Consider the following 15724-nt stretch of genomic DNA (forward strand, 5'->3'; position numbering starts at 1 on the left):
GATACGTTTACAATGCAAACACTCAATACAACTTTATACCTTGGGATACAGATATTAAAAGTAAGATTAAATACATGCAGCATCCTATAAGCATTCCATAAAGTCTAAACCCGAAGCACATTCTTATAAACACTAATATCTATTTTAACTATACTAACCCACAGGTAAGCCAAACTGGTTGCCAGGTATGCATCTATCCGTGAGGCTCTGGGCCTTTGGCATGAGCTGGCACCTGGTCTGCCAGCATGCATCACTGTAGTAGCTAAACTTTAGTTATTATTTAAGCATCTTAGTGGTACATTTGGTATCATCTGGGGGGAAAATAGGATTCCCTTTTGGGATCACCACTATATCCTCCTCTGTTTCTCCACTTCTCCCCTACGTTTTTCTCCCCCTCTCTCCTTTTCTCTCCTCTACATTTTCCTCCCTGCAGCAACTTCAAATTCTCTCTATTTAGGCTACCATCCCTGTCTTACTCCCTTTCTTATCCCACCTGCTAAAATCATTAACAATTAAATGTCAACTCCATCTCTAGTATCAACATTAGGCCTTAAGAATTAAAATCATGAATGGGAAGAACAGGCATGAGGGGAACTTACACCTCTCATAGCATTTATTGTTTGCAAACTCAGGATGATGGCATGGAATAAATATACACGTTTTGAAGGTTCTTTGAAACCACGAGGACTAGCAACTTTGGGGGTGAGGAGTGCTTTTAAAAAAAAAAAAACCCAAAGCTTAGATTTTGCAAGATATGAATTTGTCACATGGCTGACAAATATCAAATGAGTTAGATCAGACTTGAAAGCCAAATATTTGACACCACTCCTGTATAGTAGTACAAATGTGCAATTACAGAGCATCAGAAATTGTAGTTGTCATCTGACTAGATCATAATGTCAGATGTCAAGACCTTATAGAGAGATTACCAGGCTTCAATCAGGTTGCAACTTAAAAGTGCACAATAATATAATTGCCACATTCAAGAATGTAACATGCAAACATGATCTGAAAGCTACAAATCAAATTACAAAGATATTTTAAAACAAACCTGCCAATTTATTTATTTATTTTTTTAATTGTGCACTCAATCTACTGCAGAGTTTCAGTCAATAGATAATTGCCTTTCTGGACGGTGGGGATTTCTGAAATAAACAGTATTGTCTGGATTATATTCATTTATAAACAAAGAATTGTGAAATGTAGATCCTGAAACTATGAACTCCTGGAGCAGATGTGTAGCTATTATGTTTTATTGTAATAGATCCAGCTTAGAAAAACTTTCGCTTGCTGTTCAGTGACTAAATGAAAGAAACTGCTGTGCTCTAAGCCAGGGGTTCTCAGGAGAAATTTTTTGGTGGCCTCAGAGTGCAGCCACCAACTCTTGCTGCTGGCTGCTCTCACACTTTTCCCTAAAATACTTAAATCAGCTTTAGGAAAAACAAACAAATATGTGCATAGACACGTCCAAATCATTGTAGTTTATTTATTGCTAGCTAGTAAGTCTGCTGTAAAAAGTGATATTAACAAACATGCCAGTATCACTTCTCACAGCAGACTTACTCAGCTCTGCCAAGCCTGGGGACAAATTAAGCCCTGGATGTGGGGGGCTTAGGGAAGCAGCAGGGGGCTGGAGCCTGAAGCACCGCAGCCAGAGCTTGGGGTCTACCACCTCACAGACAGAGCCCGGGGCTGGAGCCAAAACTCCATCAGCCAGAACCTGCTGCCCCGCCACCCCAGGGCTGAAGACCAAAGCCTGAGTCTCACCACCCCGGGAAGGTGGGGAATTCACTGCCTGCCTGCTCTTCCAGCGTTGTGCCCCAGGAGTCTCCAACCCCTGCTGGCAGCCCCAGCAATCGACACTAAGTCGGTGCATCCAGGAGCAACAGGGAGGCTGTTATTTTACCCCCCCCCCCCCATCACAGCCCAGATGGCTGTGGCCGCAAGAAAAGCCCCTGGTGGCTGCATGCGGCCACAGTGGCCGCATCTGAGAAACACTGCTCTTAGCCACTATTGGGCAAATCATATCTGTTCTGCTGAAAGACATAAGCCTTAAAAGTCTAGTGTTTTAATGCAGAGGAAGTGTGTGCAAAAACTGTTGTGAAAATTTCTGTGAAAAATAGGGCTCAGCAAATAAAACAGCTGTGGTTTTACTAAAAAAAAGACAAAACTGTAAGACCAATTACCTTCCATGTGTACACAAGAAAGCTGAGTATTGCACAGCATCCTGACCAGCTACTACAGCTGTAGCACTGAATGCATGTACAATGTAGAGCTTATATGGAGTCATCTAGCCTACTGTTAAAAATTTCACATAACAAAGGAAGGTTTTTTTGTCAACATTATCCGTAGTATAGATCTTTGCTCATTCTCTCCCTTCTATTTGCCTGTTTAATCACAGAAAAGTTATTTGGCCATTTCAGTGGGTAATGTGTACAACTGGTTTTCCATGAATTAATAACCTTATTCCAGCTATGGCGAGGTTATCCATATTTACAAATATATCACAAATCCCCTTTCCCCTGAAGATTTAAAAAAGCTTTTACAAAGCTGTGATCAGAATCCTCACTTTATAGCAGGGAATAAACAGACAGGTAAATTACTTTCCTCTAGATCATATAAGAGCTGAGAACAGTTGTTAGTCTCTAAGATGCCACAAGTACTCCTCGTTCTTTCTGAGAACAGAACATCATTTGATTTCCAATCCTCTCTTCTAGCCACTAGATATTAATTTGTTCTGTAATGATATTAATATTTGTTCTGTAATGAGGCCTTCTAGGAAGTGTGTATTTTAGGGTCTGTCTTTTCTGGCGTGATTAAAATTATCCCTGCCTTTGACTTAGAGTTATGTTGCATTCCACCTGCTTAGCTATTGATAACCTACCATGTTTCATTGCTTAGGGAGCGTGAAGTTCTACAGGAAAACTGATACAGGTGTGACTGAAATGTAAGTCAAAAAATGCCCTAGCAGCTGCTGTCCATGTCAACTAAATGGCTCTCTTCTGTCAGAGCCTTGGCACTGTGTTCAGAGTGAAACATACATATTCACATACAAAAGAGTAGGCAATTTAATAAAAGGCAACATCTCTGCAAGTGTGTGTGCTCGCGCTTCTCCTCCTACTCCTCCCTCCCCAATCCTTAAGGCTCACTTTCTCTTCTGTCACTCAAGACTCCAGGCCTTTTTCACATTAACCTCTATAAACAGAGCAGCATCCCTCCATCTATTCAACAAGCACTCCTTTCTTCAAAATTCCCTCTCTAAAAAATTCTCCCAGGAACCACCGTTGGAAAGGAGCAGAATGTTGGGCCACCAGGCAGCCCCTTGGCCGTCGCTTCTCCAGCACGGCTGCTGTACAGATGGAGGAGACCCTGCGTGAAAGGGCTGCTGCGGCACAGCTGCTCCAGAGGAGCTGCAGCACCACATTCTGTTCTTCCTCTTTCTGGTACGCCGCACCGGCTATAAATACTTCGCTGGTATGGTGGACTGGACCGCCCTACTGGTACTGCCAGTTTAATCGGGCCTAAACCTCACAATTTAGCTAACTCCACATTCGTCCTTGCTCTGATCACGTCCACCCAAAATTAAAGCGGTTTGATCAGATGAAGACGGGAACTATACGGTAACACATTACAAGTAGTGGCACTTCCCAAACAACGCTTTTTAGTATTAAAGAACGTACTCTTGGTCAGACTTCCTCTCAAACCACATTCACCTGCTAACGTATTCTCATTGTAAAGTATAGGTTAATTTGCTCCAATAAAAAGGCTAGAATCCAACCTAGTATTTCATCTAATGTGGCTAGCTAACATGATCCAAGAGGTTGCCATCTTAAGTATTACAATTAAGCTCGTTTCAAATAATGGGTCAATTAACAGAACATTCTTACTCAAAATAATTTCAAATAAATATTAGCATATTGCCACTTTACTAGTTAAATATCGGATTAAGGAAACTAAAATGAAAACCATTAAGACCCCTTTAAATACTTTCCCAACAAACCTACAAACTTTGCAGCGGCAAATTCATCTTTAAGTCCAGAGTGGAATCTTGTATTAGAGCTACTGTAATACATGCTGTTTTAATGGTAGCTCTCTAGTTTTTATGGCTTCCATCTCTCATTTCTTTTTCTTTACTGCTCCTATAAGCTCTCTGTCTTCTTCCACACATTTTATTATTATCAGATTATGTGCAGAGATCTTTTCCTATCTTTGAATAAAGCATTAAGTTCTGGAGAGTAATCTTAATGAAATCAGAGGTTTTTCCAAGTTATTTATATTTCATTATGGTGGAAACTCAAATGTCTCATTTAAATCAAGCAATAATTAAGATATGAGGGCCCCTTTTTCCTGTTTTTCATGCATTATGATTAATTCCTTACAGGGCGCCCACTAGCTAGCATTTTGTTTCTGCCTTTGCTTGGAGATGGGGCTCACCCTAGATGCACGGCACGCACTCAGTAGTCTTCAAGTGACACTATAGATGCACGTAATCCTGCCTCATTCAGAAGAGTCTGCTTGGGAAAAAAAGAAAAGGTTTTGATCAAATTACCTCCTGAGAATACAACCAAGTCCTAAATGACCATATGTAAACTGAATAGTGAAATTATATGGAGGACACAGGACTATTAATAATTAAGTCATTCAACCTAGGTCTAGTCATCCAATAGACATACTATATGCCAGCTGTTGCGAATACTATGGAATTCTTCCACATTATGAAATAATGCATCCCGGGAAACGTCTGACGCACAAATGTGGATGGAATAGTTTAAAGAGTTTTTATGGTACGATGTGAAAAATAAAGCTTCAGTCAAACCTGCTCTCTCTTGCTTTGACCCAATATTTATCTTTGATCAAGAGCATCACAAAATAGGTTTTTACAATAGCTTTTTACATCGTTAGGGTTTTTTTCTGTACTTTTCATGCCTCAAATTTGGTTCTACAGTTTAAATTCTGAAATCAACAAGGTCCCAAAAGCTTTTCAGTACAATCAACCTCTTTCTTGTATTCTTGTTTTCAGAAGAAAGCTACAAATTGCACAGTTCATAGATACAAAAAAAGCAAAAGCAGTTTTACAGACATCAAACCACAAATAAAGGCTATCTCTGCTAAAACTGGGCATCAATTGTTTCCTGTAGCAAAGGTAAATATTAAGTACATAAACACTGCACTTGTATTAAGGCTAATTAAAAAAATAAAGTTTAACAGTAATTTTTGCCTATAATCAAAATAATGCTCCCCGATTAATGTATGTTTCTCTTTAGACCACAGAAAACCAACTTACTTAGCTTCCTTTATAGAATTCTCAAACAGTGCGGAAGTTAATTGAACATTATAATTAACCCCTTTACAGTCACAAACACATGAATACTAGGCATTTTGAATCAACAAGATAAAAATGCATTGTATATTTTGGTTTTTCCTTTTTATTTCCAAGCTATTGGCACAAGGTAATCTACTGAGCATAAGATACTGTATCTTGATCAGTGCTGTAAAGGCTTTCCCTTTCTCATCTTGCTTAAAATTTCTTCAGGATTTTAACACAGCCATTGCTTTTAATGAGTTGGGCTACTTGAACCCTTATGAGTTTATATTTAATATCCTGGAGGTAAAATTAAAAAATCCACCCACAATTCAGAACTAAAGTGGCTTTAATTCAGTTCATCTTAATTTACTCTGGAAGTGAATTAACCTAAACTGAATTAAGGCCACTTCAATTCTGCATAACAGCATCAACAAAAGGCTTTAATGCTGTTTAACTAATTGGCTTCAAATTCACACCATTAATTAATTCAGATTAATTTTTCTGTATGACAAACCCTTAATCTAAAATACGCCTGTAACTCTAAAATGGAAAAAGCAAATCATACCTAAACTTCAACTCCCAGAACTCCATATGTATATAAAACATTCTCTTCATGACTTATTTATCTCCAAAGGAAACTCCTGGTTCCTTTCATTTTCAGAAAAAAGAAAAGGAGTACTTGTGGCACCTTAGAGACTAACCAATTTATTTGAGCTGTAGCTCACGAAAGCTTATGCTCAAATAAATTGGTTAGTCTCTAAGGTGCCACAAGTACTCCTTTTCTTTTTGCGAATACAGACTAACACGGCTGTTACTCTGAAACCTGAAATTTTCAGAAAAGTGGCCATAAGATTTAGCTGTGCCCTGCCCACTCCTTGAGTTAATACAACACTTCCTCTTCCAGGTGTGAATAAAGGTATGCTGATGATACATACATGTATGTATCAGCATACCTTTACTCATGATACAGATATCATGATACATAGCTGATACGGTAAAGGTATGCTGATACAAGCTTTATCCGAAACTGACACTGTATATGAAGTTTGGCTACAAGATTACTTTATGGCTGGTATCCCCTTTGTATAGGTAACGTATGATCAGCATTTCTGTGCTGAGAGCTAGCCTCTCAGATGAGTTAGCATTAAGACAAATTGTATTGTTCCGTACAACAACCCACTGGACAGCATACATGCAGTGAATATATACAAACATCATGGATATCAGCAAGGAGTGATCCTTCAGCACCAAAGGCACACACATCTACCACTTGAGTAAACTGTTAGCTTTTAGTATCTTAGGCAGTGCACACTTATCCTTGCTGGAATCAAACACTCGAGGGAGACATGATGAAAAGCATGGAGTCCTGTATATTACACATACCTTTTCCTTCAAATTTTCTCACTTCCCCTTTTAAAATTTCAGAGAAAATTTTCATTCAGCTACACAGAGAAGAAATCTTGAAGCTCCATCTTACTTTTATACAACTCTAAGCTACATGAAAGCATCTACGATACAGAATGTATTACTGTAAACAGACACTAGAAAAACTGCATTTACTTGTCAATCTTGATTGTAACGGAGTAAGCACTAGAACTTAAGAGGCTGGGGATGAATCACTTGATTACCTCTGTTCTGTTCATTCCTTCTGAAGACCCTAGCATTGGGAATGCGGATGGATCACGATTACCTGTACTGTTCATTCCTTCTGAAGCACTGGCCACTGTTGAAAGACAGGATACTGGGCTAGATGGACCACTGGTCTGACCCATATGGCCATTCTTATGACATTGATGATACCTGTAAATACTGACAACTATTTTACTGTTCAAAGGAAGTATATTATGATCTACTCAAATCCACACTAAGCTAGTGGGGAGGAATCTCTGGTTTATTTTTTTTACCCTGATTACTTGTGTGAAAGTAGAATGAATTATATTGAAATTATAATTCATTAAAGAAATGCTACTTGAAGGGTTTGTTGAAATATAGTTGTCAGGAAGAGAAACATTAAGGAGTGTGAGACAATGGGTCCTCAAACTAATTAACTTAGAGCTCCTACTGAGCTAGGAGATTGGTAAACATTAGTATGCAAATAAGATATGTATGTATTTTTGTCAGTTTCTGCTTCCTTTTGTCTCTTATGTTAAATTGGCTTTGGCTTAATTGTATAAATAAGTTAGCATGAGTCTCAGAGAGGGGCTCACATATCTGGGTGCATTGGCAAAGCGCTTTGCTAATAAATAGAGTGGTCTGACAAATTATGTGAGTCCTGAATATGACTGACATTAGCAATCACTTCAAAAATAAATTTAAAAAAACAAACAAACTCTAAGGTATATAACATCCTTAGTGTGTTATGTGCTCCTCTAGCGGCTAGTCCACATAGATGCTAAAAGCCTATAGCTAATACCAGTCTCTACTTTAGTTGAAGTAGTAAGTCCTATGCTTCATGATCTGAGGTGAGACGGGTAAGCTAAGGTGGCCTGGTCCATTGGGAGCAGTGAATCTGTAAATAATGGGTGTCCAGTGGAACAAGGGCTGGACATTCCAGGGGGGATGCCTGCAGGGCTCACAAGTTGGAGTATGCCTATTGCTAACGTGCAGAGGGATAGCAGAGCCTGAAGAAGCTGAGAGGGGAGCACTTGTGTTGCTCGTGCCTTGTGGAATATGGGAGCTGACCCCTGGTAGGAATGCAAGCCTGCCTCAGCTAAAGGGAGTGTAACAGGGTTCACTCACTGCTGGGGTGCTTCCTTGTGGCTGGGTCTGGAGACGTCTTTCAAGTCAGATCCTCCAGCCCTTCCTCACATTGTGCCTCCCTCTTTTCTCTCCAGAACTCGAGGCGCTCCCTCTTTTTGACTCAACCCCCTTTCCAGGGTATCAAAGTCCCACTGGGTCAACTGTCCACCTGCCATTCCACAGTCTTGCAGTCCAAGACCAGTTCCTATGCCACTTCGTCACAGGCTGGTACGGGAACCCAGGCCCACCCACTACTCCCGGTTCCAACCCAAGGACCATATATCTAGCAACTACAGCCTGCTTGCTCCCAGGCCCTGATGCTATTTCCCTGGACTCTTTCCTACTTCCCTTCTCTATCTTCTGCCCCCTGTGTTTACTTGCCCAAACAGAGATCCCTGTCATAGTGACTGCAGACTATTTCCCCTGCAGCCCACTTCTGTTCTTAGCTCTTGCAGGGATTATACAAGCTCAGCTTGCTCCTTCCCAGCTGTCATCATCAGTTAGCTTTTCAGTCTATAGCTGTCCCTCAGGTGCAGCCTGCCACGTTACTTGTCTGAACTACCTGATCTGCCTTATGTAGGATGGACACCCCATCACAGGCAGGTGGTGGCATGGTGCCTCACAACCCTGAATGCCATATAGTTACCAAAGACTTCTGAACAGCATTAAAACCATCAATACTTTAGCTCATGCAAGTCCAACAGAGACAATAAATGATGGGAAGTTGAAGTTGGTGAAAGTTCAGCTGCTATTTTTCTACCTACAAATCACTCAAGGACACCTTTTTATTTAGGCCCCTATGTCAGCAACTTCTATCACCACAGTATATGAGCCGAAACCCGTAATGGTGGTGATCGTTAAAGATACAGGTTTCAGAGTAACAGCCGTGTTAGTCTGTATTCGCAAAAAGAAAAGGAGTACTTGTGGCACCTTAGAGACTAACCAATTTATTAGAGCATAAGCTTTCGTGAGCTACAGCTCACTTCATCAGATGCATATCGTGGAAACTGCAGCAGACTTTATATATACAGAGAGAATATGAACCAATACAGAGAGAATATGAACCAATACCTCCTCCCACCCCACTGTCCTGCTGGTAATAGCTTATCTAAAGTGATCATCAGGTGGGCCATTTCCAGCACAAATCCAGGTTCTCTCACCCTGGTGAGAAACAATGGTCACATAAACACCACCCTATACCGGAAACCTACTGACCGCTATTCCTACCTGCATGCCTCCAGCTTTCACCCTGACCACACCACACGATCCATCGTCTACAGCCAAGCTCTGCGATACAACCACATTTGCTCCAACCCTTCAGACAGAGACAAACACCTACAAGACCTCTGTCAAGCTTTCTTACAACTACAATACCCACCTGCAGAAGTAAAGAAACAGATTGATAGAGCCAGAAGAGTTCCCAGAAGTTACCTACTACAGGACAGGCCTAACAAAGAAAACAACAGAACGCCACTAGCCGTCACCTTCAGCCCCCAACTAAAACCCCTCCAACGCATTATTAAGGATCTACAACCTATCCTAAAGGATGACCCAACACTCTCACAAATCTTGGGAGACAGGCCAGTCCTTGCCTACAGACAGCCCCGCAACCTGAAGCAAATACTCACCAACAACCACATACCACACAACAGAACCACTAACCCAGGAAGTTATCCTTGCAACAAAGCCCGTTGCCAATTGTGCCCACATATCTATTCAGGGGACACCATCACAGGGCCTAATAACATCAGCCATGCTATCAGAGGCTCGTTCACCTGCACATCCACCAATGTGATATATGCCATCATGTGCCAGCAATGCCCCTCTGCCATGTACATTGGTCAAACTGGACAGTCTCTACGTAAAAGAATAAATGGACACAAATCAGATGTCAAGAATTATAACATTCATAAACCAGTCGGAGAACACTTCAATCTCTCTGGTCACGCAATCACAGACATGAAGGTCGCTATCTTAAAACAAAAAAACTTCAAATCCAGACTCCAGCGAGAAACTGCTGAATTGGAATTCATTTGCAAATTGGATACTATTAATTTAGGCTTAAATAGAGACTGGGAGTGGCTAAGTCATTATGCAGGGTAGCCTGTTTCCTCTTGTTTTTTCCTCCCCCCCCCCGATGTTCTGGTTTAACTTGGATTTAAACTTGAAGAGTGGTCAGTTTGGATGAGCTATTACCAGCAGGAGAGTGAGTTTGTGTGTGTATGGGGGTGGGGGGGGATGTGAGAAAACCTGGATTTGTGCAGGAAATAGCCCAACTTGATTGTCATGCACATTGTGTAAAGAGAAAAGGAGTACTTGTGGCACCTTAGAGACTAACCAATTTATTAGAGCATAAGCTTTCGTGAGCTACAGCTCACTTCATCAGATGCATATCGTGGAAACTGCAACAGGCTTTATATATACACAGAGAATATGAAACAATACCTACTCCCACCCCACTGTCCTGCTGGTAATAGCTTATCTAAAGTGATCATCAGGTGGGCCATTTCCAGCACAAATCCAGGTTTTCTCACCCTCCACCCCCCCACACAAATTCACTCTCCTGCTGGTGATAGCCCATCCAAAGTGACAACTCTTTACACAATGTGCATGAATAAATGGACACAAATCAGATGTCAAAAATTATAACATTCATAAACCAGTCGGAGAACACTTCAATCTCTCTGGTCACGCAATCACAGACATGAAGGTCGCTATCTTAAAACAAAAAAACTTCAAATCCAGACTCCAGCGAGAAACTGCTGAATTGGAATTCATTTGCAAATTGGATACTATTAATTTAGGCTTAAATAGAGACTTGGAGTGGCTAAGTCATTATGCAAGGTAGCCTGTTTCCTCTTGTTTTTTCCTACCCCCCCCCCCCCCGCAGATGTTCTGGTTTAACTTGGATTTTAACCTGAAGAGTGGTCAGTTTGGATGAGCTATTACGAGCAGGAGAGTGAGTTTGTGTGTGTATGGGGGTGGGGGGGATGTGAGAAAACCTGGATTTGTGCAGGAAATAGCCCAACTTTATTGTCATGCACATTGTGTAAAGAGTTGTCACTTTGGATGGGCTATCACCAGCAGGAGAGTGAATTTGTGTGGGGGGGTGGAGGGTGAGAAAACCTGGATTTGTGCTGGAAATGGCCCACCTGATGATCACTTTAGATAAGCTATTACCAGCAGGACAGTGGGGTGGGAGTAGGTATTGTTTCATATTCTCTGTGTATATATAAAGCCTGCTGCAGTTTCCACGATATGCATCTGAGGAAGTGAGCTGTAGCTCACGAAAGCTTATGCTCTAATAAACTGGTTAGTCTCTAAGGTGCCACAAGTCCTCCTTTTCTTTTTGCGAATACAGACTAACACGGCTGTTACTCTGAAACCTGTCATTGTGTAAAGAGTTGTCACTTTGGATGGGCTATCACCAGCAGGAGAGTGAATTTGTGTGGGGGGGTGGAGGGTGAGAAAACCTGGATTTGTGCTGGAAATGGCCCACCTGATGATCACTTTAGATAAGCTATTACCAGCAGGACAGTGGGGCGGGAGTAGGTATTGGTTCATATTCTCTCTGTATATATAAAGTCTGCTGCAGTTTCCACGATATGCATCTGATGAAGTGAGCTGTAGCTCACGAAAGCTTATGCTCTAATAAACTGGTTAGTCTCTAAGGTGCCACAAGTACTCCTTTTCTTTTTGTTAAAGATACAATAACTAGCTGTGCCTTCAAAACAGCTGATCTATTCCAAACATCCTGGCATTGTACTATATATTTTGAAGCAGAAGTTCTGACCACAGTAATACAAGCATGTTTTCAAGCACCACCTCATGATGAAGAAAAATCAATAGTCAACAGGCTCTTTCAGACTAAAATTTCCCCCTCACCAAGAAAACTATTATTGTGTAGTTCAGCTTTGCAAGCTGGAATTAGATTGACTGTAAAATGATAGTACTCTCTAACAGGCAGAGTAACCCTAAATAGGCACTTCCCATCCTTTCTGATTTTTCTTCCCATTATTTCCGTTAGCTGCTTCTCACCACAATTAACCACAGTGGAGCGGAGTCATCTATATGACTTCACCATGAATGCCACTGATTCGAGCAGTCTGCATCGGCTTACACCAGACTCGTCTTCCTTCCTCTATTTCTCAATTCCCTCCCCCTTTTTATGTCCCAAAATCCTTCTATCCAAAATCATATCATTTGATACCAATTGTGTCATTATGATTCTTGAACCCTTAAGTGCAGAGCTGTCAGGGTGGATTTGATTTAAACCAAATTGATTTAAATCATGATTTAAATCACTAGTCAGGAAGACTCGATTTAATCATGGATTTCTACATAAAAGTGCATTCTTGTCGGTTGTTATAACCTTAATACATATTCCTCACACCTCAGAGACAGACGTAGGTTTCATTTTAGAAGGTACACACTATACATTTTTAAGTGATTTATTTTGAAAACTTCTCAGATTAGTTTTACAGCTATATCAGAAAATGAATGATTGTTTGGTTATTTCATTTACCAAAGGTAATTCAAGCAGATATTTATGAAGTCACTTGGAGGTGCTCTCCAATTCAACAGCTTAATCATTAATATTTGGAGGGTTTTCTTGCCATGCTGTATTAGGAGAACATCACCAGGCCTTGCATTTCTTTGTTTGCATTTTGCATGCATGCCTGTCTTACCCATAGGTAGAGGAACTTCATTAAAATATTCCCAAACTGGGTCTCTCTTACAGCCTGTTGCCATTATAGATTTTCCCTTCTAGTGAGAGAATGGTATGGTAGATCTCAAATCAATTAAGGCTACACTCAGAAAGACCTCAAGACTTCTGGAATATGCTGCTCAAACAGTTTCATTTTTGTTTCTACTGCCTGTCCTTTTCTTCTCACATTTATCTCCAGACTTCTCCTTGTCCAGATCTATTCTGTCCCCAACAATCTTCTATTCATTGAACTTTTTGAAACTTTGTACTTTTAGAGAGAAATAAGGGATTGACTCTCTACACAAATCTGCAGAGGGACACTAGGGTGGAGGTCTGTTATTTCTCACCTCTATTTATTTATTTATTTATTTAAAACATTTTTGCTGTTAACAAGCATGTTATCTCTGGAGACACAAAGCCACAGTTTGAGAACTATAAAACTAAGCATCTCTGATGGCATCTTCTAGACTGAGCACTGAGTCCCACTGGGTAGATAGAAAGATTAACCAAAATAATCGACACAGGAGCCCCTGGAACCCCATAAAATTGGGTCCCTAATCCATGAACTACTGGAACTCATTTACAAAATTTTTCTTAAACATTACATGAATATAAGACAAGGAGTACTTGTGGCACCTTAGATGCATCCGATGAAGTGAGCTGTAGCTCACGAAAGCTCATGCTCAAATAAATTGGTTAGTCTCTAAGGTGCCACAAGTCCTCCTTTTCTTTTTGCGAATACAGACTAACACGGCTGTTACTCTGATACATGAATATATTGTCTCATACTAAGAATTAGAATTTATAATCCCTATTCCATGATGGGATATCTTTGAGCTATAACGTATCTTAATTAAAACTATCTTCAGATAGATTTTCTCTTCAAAATGCATTTTACCAAAAAAAATCCGATTTTTTTTTAAATAGTTGATTTTTAATCCACCCTGAGAGCTGTGCACATGTAAATTTAGTTTTGTAAAACAGGTCAGGACTAGGGACTCCACTCTTATAAGCATTGTAAACACACACACATACAAAGACACAATCCTTCTCGAAAGAGCATGATCATTCATTCTCTTTTTTGAAGCAAAATGTATCTCATCTTGGTTACACGGGGAATTCAGAAAGTCTGAACTTTTCAAAACCACAAAATTGTGGCATTCCTCGTTGGTCACATTAACCACAGACCAGGGCAGATTAATGATGAATTCAAGTTTCAAGAACTATACCTGTGTATCACCTTACTCCCACAGAAATTAATGATGAATTTGCCCAAAACACAGAGTTTCTCTTAAAATTCCAAGTCAGCACTTCTCTTGGGTCAAATTAACTCACATGTGATATGCAAATAAGAATTAGTCACACTGTATTGATTAATTAAAGGCCTGTCTGAAGGGTTTAATTCCGAAGGAAAATCACATATTCCCTGTGTAATATTTGAAGTCAGCAAAATCCTTTTTACCTCCAGATGTGCAGTAGCCACAACTAATGTTAATGCATGACTCATACAGTTAGACATGGCATCTTTGCATTAGGGAAAGTTATATTCAGTCTTGTAACAACAGATTACCATTATGGTACACAACATAAAAAAACCCACCTCAGAATTGCACTGCAAATAGTCTGGGAATCCGATTATGAAACGGATGTTAGATTTAGAAATCAAAGAATAGCAGAAAGGTATATAAATTAATGTAACTTGCAAAGAGAATTTGGAAATGACTGTGAAAGGAAACATGCCCCCATCTCCCAGAGACATTAACTACAAAAACACTTCTTTTTCTCCCTGTGGTAAGTCCATGATACAGCTAGCTGTGGAATCCATTTGACAATACTTTTGAGTTCTTCTTTTGTGAAATTTAATTTTGTGATACTTAAACCCTACAAAATATGTATTCAATTTAACTACCTTTTCCAGAATACAATGCCAATGTAGCTAACCCTCCCGCCCCTTGTACAGTAAAAGTTTTGTTATCTGGCATGCTGGGGAAATGGGGGGTGCCGGTAAGTCAAAAATTCTGGTTAACTAGGAGTTATATGGAGGGAGGGAGTTCGGGAGGGGGCTCAGGGCTGGGGCGCGGGAGGGGTTTTGGAGTGCCGGATCTAGACAGCTCTCACCTCAGGTGGCTTCCAGCAAGTGGCGACATGTCCCTGCTGCTCCTAGGTGGAGGCGTAGCCAGGCAGCTCTGCGCATTGCCTCCGCCTGCAGGTGCCGCCCCTACAGTTCCCATTGACCGCAGTTCCCAGCTAATGGGAGCTGCAGAGCCAGCATGTGGGGTGGGGGCAGCACACAGAGCTCCCATGGCTGTTCTTCCACCAAGAAGCAGCAGGGACATGTCACTGCTTCCGGGGAGCCACACAGACCCTGGTAGGGAGCCTGCCAGCCCCACACCAACCAGACTTTTAATGGATATCAGAAATGCCAGTTTCTAGAGCTTTCTGGTTGGTAAAGTGCCAGATAACATAGCTTTTACTGTATTATACTTGCAATAAAAGGCAATTTATTTATTATTTAACAATTATACACAGTGTCCTTACTGGCTACTTATGCTGTAAACTACTTTTGCAATAGAAGAACTCTTAGTACCTTTCTTCACTTTCCAAAATTGATTAAATGAAGATTTCCTTTAAACTCCATAAATCCTCCATGTTACAGTTTTCTTGTGTTACCCACAGTGAATGGAGGAGACGTCTGTCTCCAAGTTAGATTTTCTGCTTTGTCAATGCATCTTCTACTGAAGGAAGGACAATGTATTCTACTCCAAATGGCACCAGACTGGGAGCCAGCAGATCCAAATTGTATTCCCAGATCTGCTTCTACTGTGTGTAACTTTGGTTAAGTCACCTAATTTCTCAGTTCCTCAGTTTACCCATATGTAAGATGGCTATATTGAAACCAACCGTTGTAAATCACTTTAAGAACTCTAGATGGAAAGCCCTCAGCGTTCAACGTGATTACTATTCAACATGCA

At 40.6% G+C, this 15724-nt stretch overlaps 1 protein-coding gene across 7 annotated transcripts in view; it reads right to left on the minus strand.

The window, feature by feature from the left end:
• Positions 1-15724, minus strand: part of MAGI3 (membrane associated guanylate kinase, WW and PDZ domain containing 3) — a 211910-nt gene that overhangs the window by 143247 nt on the left and 52939 nt on the right. For 2 of the 7 annotated variants that reach the window (XM_073319474.2, XM_073319473.2), the window contains exon 2: positions 4435-4511. The exons of the other annotated variants lie outside the window; for them this stretch is intronic. The gene's annotated coding sequence lies outside the window, so the exon portion shown is untranslated. The remainder of the gene's footprint in view (positions 1-4434; positions 4512-15724) is intronic. 7 annotated transcript variants of the gene reach the window in all.

Source organism: Lepidochelys kempii, chromosome 21, assembly GCF_965140285.1.
Source record: "Lepidochelys kempii isolate rLepKem1 chromosome 21, rLepKem1.hap1, whole genome shotgun sequence".
In the NCBI taxonomy this organism is placed as follows: domain Eukaryota; kingdom Metazoa; phylum Chordata; order Testudines; family Cheloniidae; genus Lepidochelys; species Lepidochelys kempii.